Genomic DNA, 26,445 nt, shown 5'->3' on the forward strand with positions numbered 1-26,445 from the left:
GGCTTCTGGTGAGAACTTTTTTCCCTAAAATTTATCCAGAACTAGGTGTAATTTAGTCTTACAAAAAAGCCTAAGAGAGATCATTGGACACATTAACAAGATTACACAATGATCAATTCTGATGGGTGTGGTTCTTTTCAACAATGAGATGATTCAAGGCACTGCCAATGATCTTGTGATAGAGAGCCATGTACACAGAAAGAGGACTGTAGAAACTGAGTGTGGATCACAACATAGCATTTTCACTCTTTTTGTTGTTGTTTGCTTGCATTTTATTTTCTTCCTCATTTTTTTTTCCTTTTTGATTTGATTTTTCTTGTGCAACAAGATAATTGTATATGTATAAATATATTGGATTTAACATGCATTTTTATCATGTTTAACATATTGAATTGTTTGCCATCTAAGGAAGTGGATGGGGGGAAGGGGAAGCAAAATTGTAACACAAGGATTAATGGTGAAAAATTATCCATGCACATGTTTTGAAAATAAAAAAACTTTAATTAAAAAAAAAAAAGAAAATAACCTGGAACCTTGAGAAATTAAGTGACTTCTCCAGATGATTACTGGAGCTTTAAGTACTAGTAGCTGAAGAAGGGACTTTCTGACTCCAGGGGCTATTCCTACATCCCACTTGATCAATTTAGTTCTGAGTTTTGCTTTATCTACTCCAAATTTTCTCTTTTCTGATTCAAGGACTAGTTTTTATTCTGCTAAGTGTAGCATTTAGGCATGCCTATGGATCCAATAAAAGAGAAAGTATTCTTTTGTGCTTATTAAAAAAAAGAGAGAGACTCTGTGGATGACCAGATTTAGACTGTCTAAACAACAATAACACAACTGATAAGAAGGTAGAAAGAAACATAAGAGAAATTTGCTTCTTTATCTTTACTAGGGATTCCCAAACTTTTTGTAAGAAAAAAAAATTTTTTTTAATTTCTCTAAAGCCTTGAGGTTATTAGGAGAGAGAGAAAGATGTGATGCAAGTGAATTCTCTCAATTGTTTGAAAGATGAAAAAGGAATGATACAAATGGTGAACTCCAGGGATTGGGAGTGATGATTTCTCTGTGAAAGTCTCCTCAGGAATTTAGACCTTCAGGTTAAAGGCAATTTCCTTATGATAATCCTGTAAAGTCTAGTGCCAGATTAGTGTTCTCATCTATAGAATGAGAATCACAGAGATCAGAAAATCAAGCCCAGCATCAGATGTATGAAGTGTCAAAGATGGGACTTGAAGTCATGCTCTTTGACTCTAAGTATTCAAGGACAACCTACTATTCTAGGCTGCCCACCCAAAGGAGATATGCCAGCCACCTATCTTGTTCTTGCTTGAAATGATATCTAGGTCCTAGTATAGCAATATCAGACCATGTCCTTGATTAGATTTCATGACTTACCTGCCAATGATGATCAACCAGTTAGAAATCACTGGTATCTATCATGTTTTCATTGTTTCTACTCAAATGTTTTGATATTTCTACTCAATAAAGTGAATCTTGATCTTAGATGTGTGTGTATGTGTGTTTGGTAGAACAGTTTTCAATCAATAACACTCTAATGAATTATAATGATGTCATTACTTGCAGTATATCATCAATAGCAACTTAAATTTATTAATCATCTATGATTTGAGACTGACTTAGAGACTGGTGAATGCAAAGAGGTATGAGGCATGGTCTTTGTTTTGGGGGCTTTTATAGTCTAGCTGGAAGACTGAACATAAACATAAGGCTGTAAATAACTATATGAAATAATCAACACAGGCTTGGAGAGACTTACATCAACTGATGCTGAGTGAAACGAGCAGAACCAGAAGATCATTATACACTTCAACAATGATACTGTACGAGGATGTATGCTGATGGAAGTGGATATCTTCAACATAGGGAAGAGCTAATCCAATTCCAATTGATTAATGATGGACAGAACCAGCTACATCCAGAAAAAGAACACTGGGAAATGAATGTAAACTGTTATTTTTACCTTCTGAATTCAATTCTTCCTGTGCAACAAAAAATTCGGTTCTACACACATATATTGTATCTAGAATATACTGTAATATATTTAACATATATAAGACTGCTTGCCATCTGGGGGAGGGGGTTGGGGGAGGAAGGGAAAAAAATCTGAATAGAAGTAAGTGCAAGGGATAATGTTGTAAAAAATTACCCATGCATATGTACTGTCAAAAAATGTTATAATTATAAAATAAAATAAAAATTAAATAAAAAAAAGAAATAATCAACACAAAGTGACAAATGAGACATAAAGACAATAAGAGGTAATAGAACTTTGAGAAAGGGCTTATTTACCAGGGCTGATTTAATTGGAAAAGCTTTCATGGAGGTAAAGAAATTCTAAATGGACCTTGGAGATCATGTAAAATATTAGTAAGTAGAAGAGTAGGACCAGCATCCCAAGCAGAAAGAATTATTTGAGGAAAATCTTAGAGGTACAAATGAACATGGTCTAACTGGAAGAAATTGTATTTGATTTTGAAGAAGTAGTTAGGGCCCAGATTGTGTCATGAGAATGGAATATGGACTGGACTTCATGTAGAAGGTAATATGTAAGCAGAGCTTTGAAAGGCCTAAAGATTTTACTAGGTGGAAGAAGAGTAATTTCAAGCATAAAGGACATTCTATGCAAAGGCATTAGAGGAAAAAAATGGTTAACTTTTGTGTAGTGATCACCAAGTCAATCAGTTTGGCTGAGAACTAGAGTAACAATATATAATAAACAAGGAGTTTTATTTTGTCATAAAGAGGAAACCACCAACATATTTAGAATAGACATGGTCAGATGTGAATTTTAGAAATATCCTTTTAGCAGCTGAGTGGAGAATGAATTGTCAAGGGGAGAGGCTAGATGCAATGAGACCAATTAGGAGCCTACTGAAATAACCCAGGAGAGAGGTGATAAGAGCCTGATCTAAGGTAGTTAGTGTATGTACAGAAAAAAAAAATCACAGAACATATATTATGCCAATTTACACCAAATTGATATGAGTATAGAAGAACAAGAGCCAATCTCCAGTGAAATCAGCAATTGATATGAATACAGAATTCTCAAAAAAGTCAAGCTATCAGCCCCAATATGGAAAAATACTCCAAATAATTAATAATAAAAGAAATTCAAATTAAAATAGTTCAAAAGTTCCACCTCACACCCATCAGGTTGGTAAAAATTAAAACAAAAGGATAATCACAAATGGTAGAAGGATTGTGAAAAAAAAAATAAGCATACTAATAATAAATTGCTGGTAGATTCATGAGTCCAAAGCAATTTGGACCCTTACCCAAATAGTCAATACTGTGCATATCCTTTGATTCCTTAATACTGCTAGTAGGCATATACTCTAAAGAAATCAAAGAGAAAGAACACACATGCAGTAAAATAGTTATATCACTACTTCTTGTAGTAGCCAAAAAAAAAAAGGGGGGGGGAACAAAATGGCTATCAACTGGATAATAAATAAATTACAGTATAACTATATAAGAGAAGGCTATCATACTAACATTGGGGGAAGTAGATTCAGAAAAAATGTAGAAGGACTTGATGAACTGATGCATTGTTAATTGAGTAGAGTCAAAAGAATAATCTGTACATGGACTACAATATTTTAAAGGGAAACAACAGTGGAAGACAAGGGGAAAAGAAAATAAGTATTAAGAAGAACAGACACTTTACAAATATTTGAATCTCATAACTAAAGGAGGTAGGTGCTATTATCCTCATTATATAGCTGAGGAAACTGCAATAAAAACAATCAAGTGACTTGCCCAAAATCACACAGATAGTAAATATTCAGGATTTAAAAACAGGTCTTCCTGATTAGAGGTCTAGTACATAATTCATTGTTTCACCTGGCTGCCTCCAGCTTAAGAACTATGATGAATGCAACAATCGATCCTTATTTGAAAAACAGACTTTAATTGATGTTTTTCTTCCCTTGAAAAGGAGATAATACCCTAGAGTTGTAAGCACTTTTCAGAAGTGGTCAAAGTGGAATTGTTCTGCTTGACTAAACTCATTGTTACAAGGAGGGCTTTTATTGGAGAATGTGGTAGGGTGGTAATGTAAAAAAAAGAAGAAGAAAAGAGGTGAAAGAAGAAAGAAATGTTGAAATAGGTTTTTAAAAATACACAGAGAAGGACAGAGGAAAGCTCAAGGGGGGAACAAACAGAGCAATGTTGGAACTACCACATTGAATCTAAAAATTCCCAAATGCCCCAAATCAGGTGAAAATTAAAATGTGAAATGTTTTATGAAATAAATAAAAATATCGTATAATACAAATAATGTTAATTTGTGGTTTTGCAAGTTAATATCAACCTGCAGGGATCTATTTCTACATGAATGTGACACCACTGATTGTACTTAAAACAAGCAGTCCATAATGGAGATCCTTTTTCTTTTCTTCCTTGCATTAAGGATACATTCATGATTGTTGGTGTTTACCCATTTCATAAAAATAAAAAAATTAAAGATATATTGCATGTAAATAGAATCAGGGGTTTGGCAACTGATTGCAGGTGAAAGGGATGTGGTAAGGGGCAGAAAAGGGGAGAGAAGAGATAGAGATAGAAAGAAAAAAAAAACAGAAAAAGGGAACGAGGAGTTTCAGATGACTCTAATAATTGCAAACCATGATGACTTGAAATATGGAGGCATGCTGCTATACAAGCTCCAAAATAAAGAAAGTAAGAAGGAAAAAGAAGGGATAAGAATGATTATGAAACATACAGAGAGAAAGGCTACTTTGGGTCAGTAGGAGCTGGGAGAACTGCTGGTCCAGGTTTCTGTAAATCGTCATGGATTCTTTCTTCATCCTTATCACATGGAAGATACCAAATCAATATGTGGTTTCTAATAGTCTCTACCCTCCAACAGTAACAATGGTGCAACAAGCTGCATTTCCTTTCTCCAAACCTGGGGCAAAATAGAAAGTACTAGGAGGGGCAACTCGACATGACTATAGTTATCTGGCTTTGTTTTCCTACCATCTTTGACTCCCTGCTCCTTTTTAGCCCCATGTGCAATCACTTTCCAAGTTTTATCATTTCTATCTTCTCAATATTTCTCATATTTTACCCTCTCTTTGTCCCTTTCCACTAATACTGTCACTACCTTGGTCAAGTCCTTCATCACTTTATATTTAGACTATTGCAATAGGCTACCAACTGAACTCATCTGTCAAATTGATCTTCCTAAAGTATGTTTGACCAGATCATCCCTCTATTGAATCAATTCTAATCAATAAATTCCAGTGATTCTCAATCTTTTGACTTTTAAAAGCTTCTGTAAGCTAACTTTTTCTAACTTTCCTTATTCTTTCACTTCCATCAGCACCACCACTATCATTACCATGTAATCTGCCATCCAGTAACACTGGCCTCTACACTGTTTCTCAAATGACAATTCACCTCCCAAGGACAGGCACTTTTGTTTGCTGTCCTCTATGCTTAGAATTCTCTCCCTCATCATCTCTTCCTCTTAACTTTCTTTGGCTTCTTTAAATCACATCTTCTGGGAAAGATCTTTCCTCATATCCCCCTTAATTGTTAGCACCTTACTTCTATGAATTATTTCCGATTTATCTTGTATTTATTTTGTTTGTATACAATTATTAATAGTCCATGTCTTCCATTATATTAAAAGTTCCTTGAGAGTAGGGACTATTATATTTATCATTCCTTGTAACTTCCATGCTTAGCATAGTGCCTAATAAGTAGTAGTTGTCCAATTAATGATTATTAATTTTAAAGTGAAGGTCTCCCATTTCATCTAAAGCCACATCTTGCCACTGGATCCAAATAGCTCTGGAGGGCCTCACTCACTTAAATGCAACTCACTTTCATGCCATGGTATCATTTCCTGATGTAATGGTCCTCTTTCAAGAATTAAGGATAAACAACAACAATTGACTGACTACCTTTATATGGTTGTACTTGTTCTGAATTAGATAAAGATGGGGGGATGGTGGTGTGCCACAAAAATTTTAATCCTTTTCTAGATTTCAGTACCTCTTTTATCCTATTCATGGACTTGAGACTCTACTTCTCTAGTCCTTTGTTCCAATTTAAAAAGTAAAGAATCTGTATTTACACTTCAATAAACTATTCCATTCAGGTATATTAACTCACAAAAATTCAATTAAACAAGTAGTTACTTAAGTGCTTAATAAAACTGAGGCAACCAAAATAATCCAAATAATGGATAGAGTCAGATTTAGAAGAAAATTTATATTCAAGTCCTTACTCTGACATATACTAACTGTATGACCATAGACAAATCACTTAACTTTTAAATGCACCCATGAAACTCTCTAAAATTAAAGCACAGATGAGTTAGGTTATGAATTTGAATTAATGAAAGAAATTTCTCCACTGAGAGTTAACGAAAATGATCAAATTACAGATGTGAACAAATTATGATGTGCTGAATGCTAAGATATAGCATAAACCCTATTCCCAAGAAGTTTATAATCTAAAAAGGAAGGATTCAGGAAGAAGTGTAAAAAACACAAGGAACAATAATAAGGTTACAAAGGAGAACGTTATCAATATAAAACAGAGATCTGAGCAAGGTGTTTTGAGAAATTTGAAAGATTATTTCAAGTCTACTGATGTCCTTATCTTCCAAGTCCCTTGGGAAACTGAGATTGAGATGGTGCTCTCCCCAAGTTCCTCTCTGAATTTGGTATTTCAAGGCAGATGTAGTGTCATAGAATTAAAAAAGATCTAGGAAATAGGTTTCCAAATATCTCCCTGGCACCATTTTATTTTGTTTTGTACAGATTTGCAATTTTATTAGTCCAGAGAGTTCCTAGTGAAGAATCCCACTCTGTTCTACAATTTATAGTCTGAAAGAGATTAGGTGATTTAACCAGGGCCAAAGAACAGCTGCTTATTTAAGGGGCAGAATTCAAATCCAAGACTTCCTGAATCTGATATCAGCTCTCTATTCATCTTACCATGCTACCTCTCTCCAACATCTTTTCATAAATAAGTCAGAGAACTAATCTTGCTTTCTTGTTCATCTACAAAAACAAACATGGCAATAAAAATGTTACCTCCAGTGTAATCACTAATTACCATTTACTTCTAAATGTTGATTTAAGTCTCTTCTCAGATAATGTAAACAACTTTCTATAAGAAATGAGAAAGGAGGGGGGACAGTCATATCCATCAAGGTTCTTACCCTCTGCTCATGTGTGAATCCCTTGGTTTTTCACAAAGATTCACTCCTGAGAAAACATAATACACAAAAGCATGGTAGATAATTGCTGGATCAAAGATCCAGCTCTGAAGTCACTTATTGCTATTGAGATAAACTAAAGCAATTATCCGAGCTAATGGGGATTTGCTCTGGACACAGGTGTTGCTGAAGTAAGATGAGATGCCTTATTTTCCCCAAGTCACCTTCTGATATGCAATTACCCATCTTGTTTATTTTTTTCCCAGTCTCATCATTAAGTGGGTAGCTATGACAATCCAATAAAATAGCTTTTTTTTCTGCTTAGACAAATCTTAGCAGTTAAAAATACTACCTTCAGTTCTAGAAAGAATCAACTTATTTGCACACTGATACAAAATTTGCCTTTATTGCATAATTTGACAGATGAATTAAACTAGAGAGAACCAGCATGCAACCAAGCAGGAATGAAATGCAGCCACCAAATGTAATCAACATAAAAAAATAAAGATAATCATTGCAACAGATATGGTCTATTTCAAGTTCACAAAGCATTTTTTGTACCATTGGAGCCTCAAGACAGTCTTATAGCTAGGTACTTCAGATGTTATTATTCCTATTTTATAGATGATAAAACTGAGTTTTAAAGAGGAGAATTGTCTTGACTGGGGTAACATAGCCACTAAATGTCAGAGGTGGTATTTGCACATAGATCCTTTCTGGAAGCCATCCCAAACTTTATCCACTACACCATGAAAAGAATATATCCACAAAACCCCTAAAAAAATAAAAAAAGCAAGGAAAGGAAAGACATGCCATTTGGAGTAGGAGGAAAGTATGCTGAGAGTTTTCTGTATTACTAAGCACACAAGAAAAAGGGAGGGGGGGGAAATGCCAGCAAAACACAAAACTGAAACTGAGAAATCTAAAACAGGAGCAAAGCCTGCCCCCAACTAGACAAAGCCTAAAAGTTATTTACCTTTGAGTCACTAGGTAGTGACTTCCCACCCCAATCCAAAGACAACCCCCCACCCCACCCCACCCACTCACTCACCAGAAAGTAAGCTTTCCTGGCAGTGCTGGGGGATTCAGTAATCATGCCGTCTGTCACCTCCCCATGTGTCGTGAGAAAAGCCACGATTAGTCCCCAAACTCTGACAATTAGTTAGGAAAACAAACTCTCTTGGGGCATTTTCTAAGGACTGGAAAACGGACAAATGGCCACTTACCAGTATAGGAAGTTGCTAAATAAACAATCATCATCCTTCAGACCGGAAAAAGAGAAAGCAGTTGCAGGGAAACCTCACAGCCAAGTGGATGAGAGATGGGTCAGTCCATGAAATCTGCTCAGAGGCTAAAGGTGCCTCTCTTTCTTGGGACCACTGTTTCCACCACTGCTGCATGGAAGACCTGGTTTATCTTGTAGGAACAAAAGGAAATTCCCAAGAGCCTGCAACTCTCAGTGATGGCTTCCTCTGGGCGAAGAGAGACCTCAGAGAGAGATGCAAGTGTGCCTACTTACTTGTGAGGGGCACACTCCCACAATTTTTTAGTCCAAACTTTCATCAACACTAAAGTGAAAGTGGTAAAGGCAGATCTAGGTATTTCTACCTGTTTCTATAGTGATAGATGGGCTTAGAGAAGCGCTTAGGGGGAAAAAAAAGTGAGTGCAGCCTTCAGATGAATGGGAAAGCAAAGCATTCTTAAGTAATATTAAATACAGCACACTGACACTTCTTCTCTAGACTCCCCACCTTCAACTCACAGGAAATGTATATTAACCCTGACATTGCCAAAGAGCCGTTTCCAAATGGGAGAATCCATTATTAGTGGAGATTTTGACCCTCCCATCTTGATAGCATCTGTTCTCCTTGATGAAGACTACCAACCACTATTATCAAAAGAAGGAATTTAATTGTGGAATAAACCATCAGATCCCATTTGAGCATCTTATAGGATTGAGCATCTTATGGCTACTGATGTAGGGTAGCAAAAAACTATTAACCCTCAGTGAAGTAATTCTAAAATCATTTGGGTATTTTTCCAGTAGCTTGTCAGCCTTTCTAGTTCAAACATTAAAATTACATTAATTGATAATTGATAATTTGGTACCTTTAGAGTATGGCTTTGTACTGAGGCCTATAGCAGACAGAATGGTATAGAGGTGGGAGAGGTCCCAGGCCACTGATATTCATGCAGTAGACAGAAATTTATAGAATCTTAGAACTGGAAAGAATACCTTAGGTATTACCTAGTCTAAAACCTCCACTTTTTGTAGAGAAAAAATTATTTCTAGAAGAATACTTTGGACACAGAACACTTCAAGGAAAACTTGAAGAAAAATTAAACGTGACAATTATTGGTGAGTAGCAAGATGTTTTAAAAACTTAAAAATATAGTTCTACAAAAATAGGCACATTATTTCAATGCAAAGGCAGTTAAACATAATATATAGAATAGTAGGGCAAATATCAAGGAATACAATACTGCCCACTCACCCACTCCCTCCAAGACCACAGTCATACACATATAGTCAACAGTAAGAATGGGAGTATATGTTCCCCAAGTAACTTAGAGTCCCAGGGCTTCATCCCAACTGACATATCTCTATTTCAAAACTTCTCTCTCTCTCTCTCTCTCTCTCTCTCTCTCTCTCTCTCTCTCTCTCTCTCTCTCTCTCTCTCTCTCTCTCTCTCTCTCTCTCTCTCTCTCTTCCTCTTCTTCACAGAGTTGCTGATGTCAATTGCTAGTCTGCAGACATCATCTGCTGGGCTGCTTTCTCCATTTTGCATCTGTATTCTGGTTCCCCAATGAGCTACTACTGCCATCTACCGATTCCTTACCAAACTGTAACAGCTATTGATTTGTGAATGCAGTCCATAGCTCCTGATGGCTAGTTTAGTACTTTTGTGAGTAATACCGACAGCCTCATCCAGTCAGCAGAAAAGGTGATAACTCTTGGCTCAGATCTGTCTTTTAAATTGTTTTGCTTCCACTTTAGCAGCAACTTTCTCCACTCACCTGATAGGTGAATTGGAATAACTAAATTCCTTTTAACTATCAATATGCCTTTCCTTTTAAACCTTATAATGAAAACATGCAGATTATGTTCTAGCTTCAGTTAAGAAGGCTAGATTAGGTGGAATATATCTGTCAACTTTTGCTTTTAATCATGACATTTTAATTACTGTTCTTCCTATATTTGTTTCCCCTCATTGTGATTAGCCCTTTATGGACCATTTCTCTTCCAGGCATTACAAACAAAAATATAAAAACAAGCAAGGCAGTTTACTTCTCCTATATGTCTCCAAATCAGTTATTTCAAATTCGGTTGGCTAACCTTTCATTCACATTGGCAACTTTCTTCTAAATTTCAGTCATTAAAAACATCTTCCTGCCTGGACAATTATTTCCACATTTCCTATGTGGATTTTTTTTTTTACCATTAATTATGAAGATTTTAACAGTGAGTTGCTTCCTTAGCATAAATCTTCCTCTTGTTTATGTCTCTCTATATAAGATCTACCTTAAGGTAGTTAAAGAAAGTAGCAAAAGAAAGAGACAGAGAAATAGAAAGATGAGGTGGAGAGAGTGGATGAGAAAGAGAGAAGAAAGACTTTAGCTTGATTGATAATCACTTATATAGAAGCCTTTAAAAATAAAAATTGGAAATCACACATGATTTCCAATCACATAGAAACGTGTACATGATCCATTCACACTGGAATATGCTGATGATCCTATACATAATAAGTTTATAATAAATTTTTCACAGAACGAAGAATTGGAAGGAACTTCCATGACAATTGACCAGCAATCTCCTCTATGGCTGAGAAGTGATCATCTGCTTTTGTCTTAAAGATTTCCAAGAAAGGACTATCCATTTCTTGTTAGCCCAAAGTTCAATTCCATAGCTTTCATTTCTAGGTGACTTCCCTTCACATCAAATGGCTAACTCTTCAATTTTCATCCATTGTTCCTCATTCTGACTTTTGAGGATAAATTAAATAAAGCTAATATCTTTTCCAGATGACATAATTTCAAACACTTAAAAATAATCATCTGTGACTTTTTTTAAACAATGAGGTGATTCAGGCCAGTTCCAGTGGTCTTGTGATGGAGAGAGCATCCAGAAAAAGGACTGAGGAGACTAAATGTGGATCACAATATGGTATTTTCACCTTTTTGTTGTTGTTTGCTTGGGGTTTTTTTTGTTTTCTTTCTCATTTTCTTTCCTTTTTGATGTGATTTTTTCTTGTGCAGCATGATAAATGTGAAAATATATATAAAAGATTTGCACATGGTTAGCATATATTAGATTATTTGCTGTCTAAGGGAAAGGATGAAAGAGAAACATTGAAACACAAGGTTTTGAAAGGGTGAATGCTGAAAACTATGCATTTGTTTTGAAAATAAAAAGCTAAAAAAAACAAAGACAGTCATCATGTCTTTAGAGGCATATAGGCAGCAGAGTGGATAGAATGCTGGCTCTGGAATCAGAAAGACCTGAGTTCAAATATTTCAAATTATGTAACCCTGAGGCAAATCACAATCTCTATCTGCTTCAATTTCCACTTCTATAAAGTGGGGTTAATAATAATAATACCTACTTAGGAGCAGCTAGGTGGTGCAGTGGATAGAGTGCCAGACCCAAAGTTAGGAGGTACTGAATTCAAATCTGACCTCAGATACTTAACACTTCCTAGCTATGAGGCCCTAGGCAAGTCACTTAACCCCAATTGTCTCCACAAAATAATAATAATACCTATCTCAAGATAATATTTCTATAGTGTTTTGCAAATCCTAAAGTGCAACATAAATACTGGTGGTGATGGTGATGATCATGATGATGATTTCCAATCTAAGTCTTCTCTCCTTCAGACTAAATTAGAAAGTTCTTTCAAATAATTCTTGTAAGTCATAGTTATCAATCCTTTTATCACCAACATTCTCTTATAAATGTTCTTGTTAGTATGCTTCCTAAAATGTAGTGCTCAGAACTGAACTCCAGTCTGATCCTGGATGAACACAACAATCTGCCACATCCTTTGCTTGAATACTCTGCCTCTCTTCGTGTCACTAAGGATAACATTAGCTGTTTTGGCTTCCATGTCATGTGGTAAAATCATATTGATTAAGCTAGTACTCCACTAAAAACCCCCATATCTATTTTATATAAACTGTTGTATAGCCATATCCAAATGAATTTTATTTATTTGACCCATGTATAGAACTTTATATTTCTTCATGTTGAAGTTTCAAGACCCAAAGTCAGATATCACCACCTCCATGGCAATTTCCTCCATTCCTCACAGCTGAAAATGGTCTCTTTTTCATCTCTTTTCTAGAACACTTTGTATTAATCTACCCTATGACCTTATTATATTGTACCCTGTATTATATTTGTGAACTTCTTTTGCCTTTCAGACTTCAAGTACCTTTATGATAGGAACATATTTTTTCATCTTTGTATTCCCAATATTAATTATACTGCCTTGTGCATAGCAAGTATTAATTCTTTGAATTGAATTATAGAAAGAATGTCAGATTTAATGTCAGAAGACTTGGTTTGGAGTCCCAAAGCCACTACTTACTAGATCTGTAACTTGGGCAAATCATTTAATTTCTTTGCTTCGAATCTGTTAGATATATAGGTCATGTAAAAATTATCCCAACTAATGGCATTTTGTCCTAGATCAAAAGCTAGAAAGGACTTCAGAGACCTATTTTATAACTGAAACTATGATCTAGAAAAATTAAGTAACTTGCCCAAGATAACACTAAAACTAACCACTACTACCTGTAGTGACATCCTTCAATTAGACCTGAGCATTAGTTTAGTTCAATCTTGAAGTTTTATCTTCCTTCTTCATTAAGGTCAATATCACAGCAAGGGGCAGCTAGTGGCGCAGTGGATAGAGCACCAGCCCTGAATTCAAGAGGACCCAAGTTCAAATCTGATCTCAGACACAACACTTCCTAGCTGTGTGACCCTGGGCAAGTCACTTAACCCCAGCCTCAAAAAAAAAAAAAATATATAGATATATATAGATATATATCACAGTGAATTCTTAAACATATAACACAAATAGTTGACTGATTAGCACACTGACCTTATTAGAAGTAGTCACAGAGAAGAAGCTTCATGTTAAATATTCTGCCTTGCTATTTCCTAAACATAAAGAAAAAAAAGTTATGACAGTGAGAAGAGGGAGATAAGATTATTTTAAATTTGTTACCAAATTTCTTCAAATTCAAAGACACTGTCTCATTACTAATCTTACTTTTCCAGACTCTTCAATAAGGAAATAGCAAGGGTATTCAACTCCTGATTCCCCTGGCTCCAGATCTAATCAATTATTTTCTTTCTTCCACAGATTGAACTTGGATTAATTATTTTTCTATAGCTCTGTCCCACAGGGGAAATAAATTTTACTTTTTTTAAAAGTGAAAAATAGATTGTTAGTCATTTTTTAAATAACATCATAACTTCATGACCCAATCTCTCAGTGCTTTAGGGAACTCTCTGAGATTATTAATTGCCAAGAAGGTGCATACCTTCATTTATAGAACAGGTTTCCTCAACTGCAAATTCCCCAGACCAGTGAAATCATGGATCTAGTTCTTGTCCTTATTTTTTTAATGTCCAAACATCTATCTACATCTACACCTACAAGAAATTAAAGGATCCCAAGGAAATTGAAGGAGGGGAAAAAAAGTTAATATCTCTTCCTGTCCTCTTTTTAGTATTTCCCTGTAGTCTTTGATGCTTATTCATCAGTCAACTTTAAGCACCCCTTCCACAAATGAATCAATGAAAAAAAAGTATTTATTAAGTGCTTTCTAAGTGCAAGGAATTTAGAAATTAAAATTTTAAAATTAAGACGATGTCTGCTCTCATGAAACTCTCCTAATTAGAAGAAATCATCAAATAAGAAGTCAATAGCAAAGCAGATGGTAATACACTTTCTTTAACATCATTTCCAGTGATAAAGCTATATTCATTTAACATTTTACAATGCTAAGGATTTTAGTGAGGGAAACTTCCTTTTCTAGGTGTTCAGTATCTGTGATATTTAAAGACAAAAAAATCTAACAGGTTCCCTTGGTTATTTTGAATGTCAAGTCTCCAAATCTCAGGTCTATTACTGTCTCTCTCCAAGCACCTCAGCCTAGCTCAGCCAGGCCAGAATTCCTCAGAATCCTATATCACTTTAAAAATTAATTTTAAGGGGCAGCTAGATGGTCTAGTAGATAGAGCACCAGCCCTGAAGTCAGGAGGATCTGAGTTCAAATTTGACCTCAGACACTTAACACTTCCTAGTTGTGTGACTTTGGGCAAGTCATTTAATCTCAATTGCCTCAGGGGGAAAAAAAGTAGGTGAAAAACTAACTTTAAGCTTTAATATTGCTCCAAATTTTGACCATGCAGAAATTCAATTAAAGTTTTAACAATCATTTTTAATCAGCTATCATGTGCAAGGTAGTACAGAATAGTGGGTAGAGATTTGGCCTTGAAGCCAGTAAGATTTGGGTTTAAGGTTCACCTCTGACATTTATGGGTGTCATCCAGGGCAAGTGACAACCTCTTAGCTTTTTCTCTCAGACTTTGATTTACAGAGAAGTTGAAACTTGAGGGATTTTTCTCATTTGTGAGTTTCTTATATCAGTGAAATCATAAATCCACTCCTATTAATATGCCTCCCGCAAGGCATTAAGCATAAGTCCTGGAATTTAGAAAAAAAGATGAAAAATAGAGCATTTCCTCCCTTCAAAGAATTTATAGTCTAATAGGGAAGATATCTCTTCCCCTGTTGCTGTAATTGTCCCCTTCCAACTTTGTTTCACCTAACGTTGTTTTATTTTGTTCTGCTTAAAATGGGTTTAGAGGAGGGAGAAATGGAGGATGGAGAGGTTCTGCATTGGGAAAGATTCAGTTCACCATGTTCAATGGCATATGCCTGTGCTAACAAATCTCACAGATTTGTATTGTAAAAACTCAAAGTAAATAATTGATATAAAAGTGTGGTGCACTATATAATACTACATAATTTTAAATAAAACAGAAGCAAATAGAGCATAATAAGTTGTAGCATATTAACATAATGTTACTTTATTGTGCCATAAGAAACAATGAAATTTACAGTTTCAGAAAAAATTGGAAATATCTCTATAAACTGTTGCAGACCAAAGTGAGCAGAGCAGAACTAGAAGAACAATCTATATAATGAAAACATCATTATACAGAAAAATAACTTTTAAAGACTTCATAATTCAGAGCAATGTAATGATAAACTACAAATCCACACAAATGAAACATTCTGTTCACCTCTTAAGCGAGGTAATGAACTTGAAATTATAAAAAAAAGACATTTTCAGGCACAGCTAATATGAGGATTTATTTTTGCCAAACATATATTAAAGGGTTGGATTTTTTTCTGATTTGCTCAATTTGATGGGGGGAATGGAAGAAGGTGGTAGTAATAGGTACAAATTAACTCTTAAAAATACTTGTTACTCTAAAAATGGATAACTCTTATTAGATGTATTTGAAAGGTTTGAGGTAACTGGGATGCAAGTTGCTATAGTATTTATACTGGTATCATTTTTAACAATTTGACAGAATTGCAGCACAATCACCCCATATGTTTCAGCATATCAGGCTAATAAACTAATGCATTCCCATCCTCTCACTACATAGGGAAAAGTGATTTAGGATTTCACTTGTCATATGTCATCATAATGGAAGTTTGAGGCTGCAGTAAAGAAAACTGTTACAAAATATTGATATCAACATAGTATAACAATACAAATAGGAATATTACATAAAGAAAAATTTAATTTAGAGTTGGGAAGGGTTTTTAGAGGTTTTCACTTTAAAAATGAAGAAACTAGGATCAGAGATCTTAAATAGTTTGCCCAAGTTCAGAGAGCAGATTTGTGACAGTTCAGAGACTAAAGCCTACTCTTCCTAACACTACATTAGTACAGCAGACTTCCCATGACCCTGTGCTACTTTCCACTAAAGTAACTTTGAACAAAAATAAATGCATCATTTCAAGGTAGAAGAGATGTTAGAGGTCATCAACTCTAATCTTATTTTACAGATGAGAAAATTGAGACCCAGAAACACAAAGTGATTTGTCCACTGGACAAGAGACTGAGATTTGAACTTTCTGTGACTCCACAATCTAAATCTGTTTCCATTATGTCATAATTCTAGGGGTTCTAAAATATAAGCAATCTTTCATTGATAGGTCTTTCATTGATACTACAATCCTTTCCCCAAAGTTCCAGAGGATTAAATAATAGAACCACAAGACAGTTTCTAATATTCTAAATATACATTTCAGTGATATATGGGTCAATTCTTTTTGATCCCACTTTGACATAGGCCATTCACATATAGGTCCACTTCTTCCTATGTATGGTAGCTATGGCACTTATATGAAACACAGTGAGATGGAGCAACTCAGATTAGAAATCTCCTGATTGTCTTGATTACTGTGATTGATGCTAACCATGCGTACTCAGTCATGGAGTTTAAGTAAAACAGGACCACCCTCATTCACTTTTTACAGTAGAATTTATGGAGGCCATGTGTCTGGCGCTCAACAGTATGTGAGATTACGCAAAGCAGTGATCATACAGACAGCACTGTAATGTAATGCATATTCTAATTTTTCACAGACTCCAAAGATCCATTCTTCCACTTGATGGTTTATCTGTGCAAGTTTAGGTTGCAAGAGCATAACCAAAATAATTGTATGTACCTTACAAGTACATTTGGTTCTACTGGTGAGATGCTAAACCAAGCATAAGTGAAAAAATGAAAAATTTAATTCACTCTCCAGATGTTTTTTCTCACATGATGACAACTGTTTAGGCCACATCTGCACATTATCCTGAGTTTTTTTATTCTTCACCTAATTGTCATGGCCTATAAACCAGTTTTTTTTTAAGTTTCATACAATAGGTACTTAGTAAATTTTGTCTGAATGTGAATTTGAACTGAGTATTCCTATCCCAAACCCTTGTTGTTTAATACAAGATTGATTCTGATGACTTTTGTTAAGCAGAAAAAACAGAATGATAGCTTGTTCTTTAATGTGGGCACTATATAGGCCACCATTACTACTTTTTTGAGGAGAAGAACACAATGGATGTGGAATCCTAAATATAACAGAAGACATTTTTTGGTTAGTTTTGTTGAACTTTTACTTATTCTCTATTTTATATTCCCTGTTACCAAGGATAATTCTCTGAAAGAACTACATTGAGAAATGTAAATAATATAAAACAGAAATACAAATAAAAATTATTTTAAAATATAAATAAACTGAATATTATATTAAAGCAAATGAAAAATGGAGATGATGGAAGGATAGGGATACGAGCATAATAATGAGGTTTCCCTTCTACTTATACCTTTATGGAAGGAATTCCTAAGAAAACACAATGTAAAAATCTGAATTTACAAGTATGTAAAGTAAGGAATCGTGACTTTTTTTTAAATATAAAACTGTGATTCAATTTATAAAACAATAGAACATAATCTATCTGAAGGTAATAAATGTTGCAATCTTTTTTGTTTGCATCCATTGTGCTTAGAATAATGTCTGGGAATTAATTATATTGAATTAAACTCCCTTATAATTATATGAAATTATTTAAATGGATTATAAAGCATTAAACTATTTAAGACAAAACTTTCAGGAGGATGAAAAATACTGTTGATGAAAAATGTGAACTAGTTTAAACCATTTTGGAAAAATAATAAAGAATCATGAAAAGAAAGTGACTAAACTATTGATACCATTTTGATCCCACTTGTGGGCACACAGATTTAGGATACTAAACGTGATCAATAGAAATCACAATTACATATGCTCCCAAATATCCATAGCAAAAGAGCAGCTAGGGGGGCACAGTAGATAGAGAACTAGCTCTGGAGTCAGGAGAACCCGAGTTTCAAAATCCAGCCTCAGACATTTAACACACACACACACACACACACACACACACACACACACGTGCATTCAAGGTATCCATAACAGTATTTTTTTGTGTTAATAAAAAAAAACTGCAAAGTGGGTGCCCCATCAACTCAGAAATAGCTAAATAAAATTGTGTTATATGAATATAAACAGAATATTATTGTGCCAAAATAAATGAAAATGTGAGGAATTAGAGAAACATGGAAAGATCTGTGTGAAATGAGGCACGGTAGTGTTAACAGAATCAGGGATTTCACAGACATAATGCTACATAACATAGATCAAAAGAGTCATAATACTTATAACAGAGAAAGGTGTTTTAAACTGAGGAGCCCCTGACAACTTGAAGAAGCTTTCAAAAATGAGAGTAAGTTGTCAGAATTATAATGAAAGACTTGGGGGAGAAAAGTTATACTAACATTTAAGATCTATAAAGCATTTTACGTATGGAACTGCTAGAATTTTATATACCACGTTAAGGTTTGTAAATATATATTATCTCATTTGATTCTCACAGTAATCCTGGAAAATAGACCTTATTGTTATTTGCATTTTACAGATGAGAAAACTGAGGCAGAGTTATTAAGTGTCTTGTCTAGGGTCCCAGCTAATAAGTGGCAAAATTTGAATTCAAGTCTTTCTGACTTCAGACTCAGTACTTGATCCACCTAGCTATCTTAATTATCCATTGATTAAAAACAAAAACATTGAACAGAATGGGAGCTATAGAACTTGAGAATACCTATAAATTAGCATAGGCCTCAAAGGCCTATACAATTGTTTTCAACAGGTTCTATCTGTTTTTATTATTGACAACTGTTTTCGTATTTTGGTCTCCAACTTGTGCTATTGAAGTAGTTTGTTTTTGTTTTTGTTTTTCTGTGTTTGCACAACCCAAGTATCATACTATTAAAATTTAATTAAATTGTGCTCAAAACCTGTGGCATTATTGTTGAAGTCCTACTGCTTACACAGGATTGGTCATACTGTAAAACACAAACTTTGTTGGTCCATGAGCTTAATGATGTCAATCAACCAATAAACATTTATTAGATACCTACTATGTACCAAGCACTGTGATAAGCACTAGTGATACAAAAATTGGCAAAAGACAGTCTTTGCCTTCAAAGAGCTCATGATCCAGTGGGAAGGCAACAAACAAATATTCAATCCTCTTTTGACATTCAAGGGCACATAGGACCTCTCCATGTGAAAAAAAAAAAATACAAATGGCTCTAGACTCCACCCCCAAATCTTTATTTTTATCATATTTATTTAACGCAAAAAAAAAAAAATAAAACAAAACACTGCACCTAATGCACACTGCATTAAAAAATTGGAGAGAGAGATTATATCTCACACACATTCTTCTGCACTGCCAGTATTGCTGCAGCTACTGCCTCTGTGAAAAGTATAATATACAAAGATTGCTGCAGAAGAAAATCACATGCCTAAATGTGGATAGTAGAGAGACAAAGAGAAGGTGCACTCAAGGAGAATGCATAGTCTATAGATCTTTAGTGCACTGAAATTTTTAACAAAATTTAATTGTTTAGCGCTATACCAATCAGACTCCAAAAAACTATTTTAATGACTTAGAAAAAATAACAACAAAGTTTATATGGAAAAACAAAAGGTCAAGAATTTCAAGGGAATTAATGAAAAAAAAAAATCAAATGAAGGTAGTCTAGCTGTACCACATCTAAAATTATATTATAAAGCAGTGGTTACCAAAACTATTTGATATTGGCTAAGAAATAGACTAGTTGATCAGTGGAATAGGTTAGGTTCAAAGGACAAAACAGTCAATAACCTTAATAATCTAGTGTTTGACAAATCCAAAGACCCCAGCTTTTGGGATAAGAACTCAATGCTTGACAAAAATTGCTGGGAAAATTGGAAATTAGTATGGCAGAAACTAGGCATTGGCCCACACTTAGCACCATACACCAAGATAAGGTCAAAATGGGTTCATGACCTAGACATAAAGAATGAGATTATAAATAAATTAGAAGAACATAGGATAGTTTATCTCTTAGATCTGTGGAAGAGGAAGGAATTTATGACCAAAGAAGAACTAGAGATCATTATTGATCACAAAATAGAAAATTTTGATTATATCAAATTGAAAAGTTTTTGTACAAACAAAACTAATGCAGACAAGATTAAAAGGGAAGCAATAAACTGGGAAAAACATTTTTACAGTCAAAGGTTCTGATAAATTTCCAAAATTTCCTCATTTCCAAAATATATATAGAATTAACTCAAATTTATAAGAAATCAAGCCATTCTCCAACTGATATATTGTCAAAAGATATGAACAGACAATTTTCAGATGAAGAAATTGAAACTTTCTAGCCACATGAAAAGATGATCCAAGTCATTATTAATCCGAGAAATACAAATTAAGACAACTCTGAGATACCACTACACACCTGTAAGAAAGGCTAGAATGACAGGGACAAATGTTGGAGGGGATGTGGGAAAACAGGGACACTGATACATTGTTGGTAGAACTGTGAATACATCCAGCCATTCTGGAGAGCAATTTGGAACCATGCTCAAAAAGTTATCAAACTGTGCATACCCTTTGATCCAGCAGTATTACTACTAGGTTTATATCCCAAAGAGATCTTAAAGAAAGGAAAGGGACCTGTATGTGCAAGAATGTTTGTGGCAGCCCTCTTTGTAGTGGCCAGAAATTGGAAACTGGATGCCCATCAATTGGAGAATGGCTGAATAAATTGTGGTATATGAATGTTATGGAATATTATTGTTCTGTAAGAAATGACCAGCAGGATGATTTCAGAAAGGCCTGGAGAGACTTACATGAACTGATGCTGAGTTAAATGAGCAGGACCAGAAAATCATTATACACTTTAATAACAATACTACATGATGATCAATTCTGATGGACATGGCTCTCTTCAACAATGAAATGAACCAAATCAGTTCCAATAGAGCAGTAATGAATTGAACCAGCAACACCCAGTAAAAGAACTCTGGGAGATGACTATGAACCACTACATAGAATTCCCAATCCCTCTATTTTTGTCCGCCAAAGTTTTTTATTTCCTTCACAGGCTAATTGTACACAATTTCAAAGTCCAATTCTTTTTGTACAGCAAAATAACTGTTTGGACATGTATACATATATTGTATTTAATTTATACTTTAACATATTTAGCATGTATTGGTCAACCTGCCATCTGGGGGAGGGGTGGGAGGAAGGAGGGGAAAAATTGGAACAAAAGACTTGGCATTTGTCAATGCTGTAAAATTACACATGCATATATCTTGTAAATAAAAAGCTATATAAAAAATGTAATTGTTTATTATAAATTTATATACCTATATTTATAGTAGTAAATTGCAAATTAGATTAATAATATACAGTGTTAAACTAAACAAATCAAACAAGAGAACATTGGGCCACAATGCTTAGGTAGCTAAAGTAAAGTATTTATTACAAATGTTCATTATTAACTTGTGTTGGATAATGAGAATAAGGTGAAACAAGTTTTAGGTTTGTGTGCCAAGTTTGCACTTCACTGTGGCCTGGCATTTCACAGAGAGAAAGTAGGGTCAAAATGAATAAAGAAAGGCAACATGGGTAGAGACAGTAGATCTGGAATGCAGAAGTCTTGAATTCAAATTTTGACTCTGGCACTTATTATCTAGGTGACAACTTGAAATTATTTCCTATCCCCCGGTCTCAAGTAATCTATAAAATTTATCTACTAAATTATAAATCAGTTTGTAATCTGGAAGGAATACTTCCACAAAATTTTTGCCTCCTGTTCACAGTCATTTGGGTCCATGACTTCAACCCATTCATTTTGTTTTTTTAATATTTTTTCCAATTAAATGTAAAAATAATTTTTAACATCCATTTTTTAAAAATTTTGAGATCCTGGTGCTAAGTGAAATGAGTAGACCCAAAAGAACATTGTAAAAAGCAAGAACAAGATTATGTGATGATCAATTGTGATGAACTTGGCTCTTTTCAACAATTAGGTGATTCAAGGCAATTCCAATACACTTGTGATAGAGAGCTATCTGCATCCAGAGAGAGGATTATAGGGACTGAATGTGGATCACAACATAATATTTTCACCTTTTTGTTGTTGTTTGCTTGCTTGTTTTTTTCTTTCTCATTTTTCCCCTTTTGATCTGATTTTTCTTATACAGCATGATAAATGTAGAAATATGTTTAGAAAAATTGCACACATTTAATCTATACTGGATTACTTGCTATCTAGGGGAGGGATAGAGTGGTAAGGGAGGGAGAAAAATTTGGAACACAAGGTTTTTCAAGGGTGAATATTGAAAACTAATTTTGCATGTATTTTGAAAAATAAAAAGCTATTATTATAAAAAATAAATAAAAATAAAATTTTGAGTTTTGAATCTTTTCCTTCCCCTCCTTCCCCTTCCATCTCATTAAGAAAGCAATTTTGATACAGGTTATACATATATAGTCAAAATATAGTTCCATGTTAGTCATGTTGTATAAGAAAATACAGACCAAAACCTCTGAGTTTCTTTCTCTTCATCTATAAAAGGGAAATAATTTTTGCATAATCTACCTCATAAGGTAGATTCTTCATAAACTTTTCAGCCCTATATAAATATGCATTGTTGTTGTTATTATTATATTCCTTCTTCAGTGATATGTTACCCTGCTGAAAAAAAAATAGCTATCCATGAATATCTCTATGAAATGTTGTGCTACCTTGATAGATTTCCAAATATTATTTTTAAAGGTAAGATTTTCATTAATAAAAAGCAGCTCACCTTTTAAATGAAAAACAAAATCTTTATGGAAAGAGCATGTTGTCAAGGTTAGGACCAAATTAATCATTAATTGATTATCCACAATGATACACTCACAGTCTTGAATCACAATGATATACCACAACTTGTTCAGCCATTCACCAATTGATGAGCATTCCCTCAATTTCCAGTTCTTTGCCATGAGAAAAGAGCTGCTATAAATATTTTTCTACATATAAGTCTTTCTATTTTTTCTTTTAATCTCTTTTAGATATAGACCTAGTAATGGTAATGCTGACAGAGTCCCAGAATTTGCTTTCCAGAATGGTTGGACCAGTTCATAATTTCAATACATTAGCATACTTATTTTTCCACACTGCCTCCAACATTTGTCATTTTCCTTTTTTGCCATTTTAGCCAATCTGAAAGTTATGAGGTACTACTTCAGAATTATTTTAATTTGCATTTCCTTAATGCTATAATGATTTAGTACATTTTATATCATTATAAATGGCTTTTATTTCTTCTTCTGAAAACTGCCTGTTCATATTCTTTGATCATTTTTCAATTGGGGAATGGCTTGCATTCTTATAAATTTGATTCAGTTTTCTATATATTTGAGAAATAATGTCCTTAGCATAGACTTTTGCTGTAAAAAAAAAATCCACCCCCCAGTTTTCTCTTTTCTTTTTGATCTTGGCTGCATTGGTATTGTTTAAGCAAAACCTTTTTAACCAAATGTAATCAAAATTATCCAATTTTTTATCACATATCTCTTGTTTGATCATAAATTCTTTCCTTATCCATAGATCTGTCAGATAAACTAGTCCATGCTCTGCAAATTTGTTTATGGCATCACCCTTTTTATGTAAATCATATGCCCATTTTGACCATAACTTAGTATACAATGTGAGATCTTGGTCTATACCTACTTTCTACCAAACTGCTTTTCCAGTTTTCCCAGAAGTTTCTTTTTTTTATCAAATAGTGAATTTTTGCTCCCCAAAGCTTGAATCTTTACGTTTATCATGATTCAACTGGTCCACCATTCTATTTCTTAGCCAATACCAGTTTGTTTTGATGATTACTGCCAGTCCCTTCATTTTGTTGATGAAAAAATTGAAGAGCATAAAGATTAAGTGATTTGTTCAGAGTTACTCAGCTAGGGCGCAGGTGGGTGGCGCAGTGGATAGAGCACCAGCCTTGAATTCAGGAGGACCGGAATTCAAATCTGGTCTCAGACAGTTAACACTTCCTACCAATGTGACCCTGGGCAAGTCACTTAACCCCAGCCTGGGGCGGGGTGGGGGATGGGGGGTGGGAAGTTCTATAGAGTTACTCAGCTAATAAGAAATTGAAGCAGGCTTGTAGTTCAAGACTTCTTGACTTTAAGTCCCATGCTCTATCCATTATGTTATGCTGCTTTTCAATGGGGTTCAGATTAAAATGGCCCTAGGATCAATCATTATCCTGATATTATTACTCCTTTATATTCAATATTCTATAGACTATGTGCATAGACAAATAAAATAATAGCAATGTTCTTTTTCTCATCCTTGTGTCTCTCTGCTCATATGGAGAGCACCTTACATGTAGGTGCCTTGTCTAAAGGAATACAAGTTTTAATTGCTTCTACTTCATAACATATCTTGAAGTTGGGGGCTAGATTCTTTTCTCCCTATTAATTTATTTTATCCTTTTATCCCAAAAAGCTGGGACAATTAACTTTTTCTAATGTAGTTTTCATTTATGATTTCTTTAAGTATAGTTCTAAAAAAAACAAGCCTTGAAAATTCTATTGTGATTCAAATAGAGCTACTTGACTATGCCTTTAAACTCAAATTACCCTGATTTTCATTGATTGGCTAATAATAGGTCCCAGTCCAAGCCTCTCTTGTTCATTTTAGTTTTTGGTGCCTCAGAGTAAATACAAATAGCAAAATAGGATCTTTTGTTTCAATTCTTACCTAACCCTTAATCATTGAATGGACATTGTTTCAGACAAACTGAGGCCGGAGAAAGACTTTAATTTATGTAGTATATGGTTATGGAATATTGTTGTTCTATAAAAAACAATCAGAAGGATGATTTTAGAGAGGCCTGGAGAGACTTACACATGAACTGATGCTGAGTGAAATGAGCAGAACCAGGAGATCATTGTACACAGCAACAGCAACAACAAGATTATATGATGATCGATTCTGATGGACATGACTCTTTCCAACAATGAGATGATTGAGGCCAGTTCCAATGATCTTGTAATGAAGAGAGCTATCTGTATCCAGAGAAAGGACTGTGGGAACTGAGTGTGGATCACAACATAGCATTTACTCTTTTCGTTGTTGTTTGCTTGCATTTTTTTTACTTTCTCATTTTTTCCTATTTGATCTGATTTTTCTTGTGCAGGAAAATAATTTTATAAATATATACACATATATTGGATTTAACATATATTTTAACAAGCTTAACGTATATTGGATTACTTGACATCTAGGGGAAATGGTGGGGAAGGAGGGAAAATTTTGGAACACAAGGTTTTGCAAGGGTCATTGTTGAGAAATTATCCATGTATATGTTTTAAAAATAAAAAGCTTCAATAAAAATAAAAATAAATTTTAAAAAAGATATTAACTTAAAAAAGCCAAAGTCTTCCACTGCATCCTAGACCATGACCAGTCACTTTGACTTACACCTTGCCATAGACTCAGATATCTCTGGAGGAAAGAGCAAGACTAACAAATTTGTACAGCTCTGCCTCACTTAAATCCAATCCACTCACAAATCAAGACATCACCCCTGTAATATTCTTGGTCCTCTTTAAAAACACAAGATCAACAATAAAATAAAATCTCACAGTGGATAAAATTTTAAGACATAAACTTATGTTCTTTCAGTGAACTTAAAGTGATGCCTAAAGCATGTTCATTTATTAAGGCCCAATCCTCAGTGAAACAAAGGAAAACATGATTTTAAAAAACAATCAAAAGATGCAGATGGCAAAAGACACAGATATCAGGATGCAGCACCTTTCATGACTAAGCTAATGAATAGGTCTGGCACTCTGTCCCTCTATATGAATAAAACTCTAGTAGAATTTCTCAGTTGTAAACAAAAGGTAGCCTAATTATTAGTAAGGGACATAAAAAACCCAAATGTTCTAAAATATTTATAGCAGCTCTCTTTGTGGTTGCAAAAAACTGTGGTGGAAATCTGAGGGATGCCCATTCATTAGGGAATGGCTGAATAAGTTGTAGTATGTGATTGTTATGGACTACTACTATGCTATAAGAAAGGATGAGCAGATTGATTTTAGAAAAATATGGAAAGACTTCCATGAAATGATGAAGAGTGAAATGAACAGAACCATAAGAACATTGTGTTCTGTAACAGAAATATTTTTCAAAGAGTATCTGTAAATTATTCTGAATAATATGAAGATTTAAATTCACTCTCAAGGATTTAGGAAGGAAGATG

At 34.3% G+C, this 26,445-nt stretch overlaps 1 protein-coding gene across 4 annotated transcripts in view; it reads right to left on the reverse strand.

The window, feature by feature from the left end:
- The window catches only part of ATP8B4 (ATPase phospholipid transporting 8B4 (putative)), a 318,510-nt gene extending 309,716 nt beyond the window's left edge, over window positions 1–8,794 (reverse strand). For 2 of the 4 annotated variants that reach the window (XM_074294471.1, XM_074294469.1), the window contains exon 1: window positions 8,428–8,794. The gene's annotated coding sequence lies outside the window, so the exon portion shown is untranslated. The other 2 variants (XM_074294470.1, XM_074294466.1) reach the window with 1 other exon arrangement.
- Between the last annotated feature and the right edge of the window lie 17,651 nt (window positions 8,795–26,445).

Source organism: Sminthopsis crassicaudata, chromosome 2 (assembly GCF_048593235.1).
Source record: "Sminthopsis crassicaudata isolate SCR6 chromosome 2, ASM4859323v1, whole genome shotgun sequence".
NCBI lineage: Eukaryota > Metazoa > Chordata > Mammalia > Dasyuromorphia > Dasyuridae > Sminthopsis > Sminthopsis crassicaudata.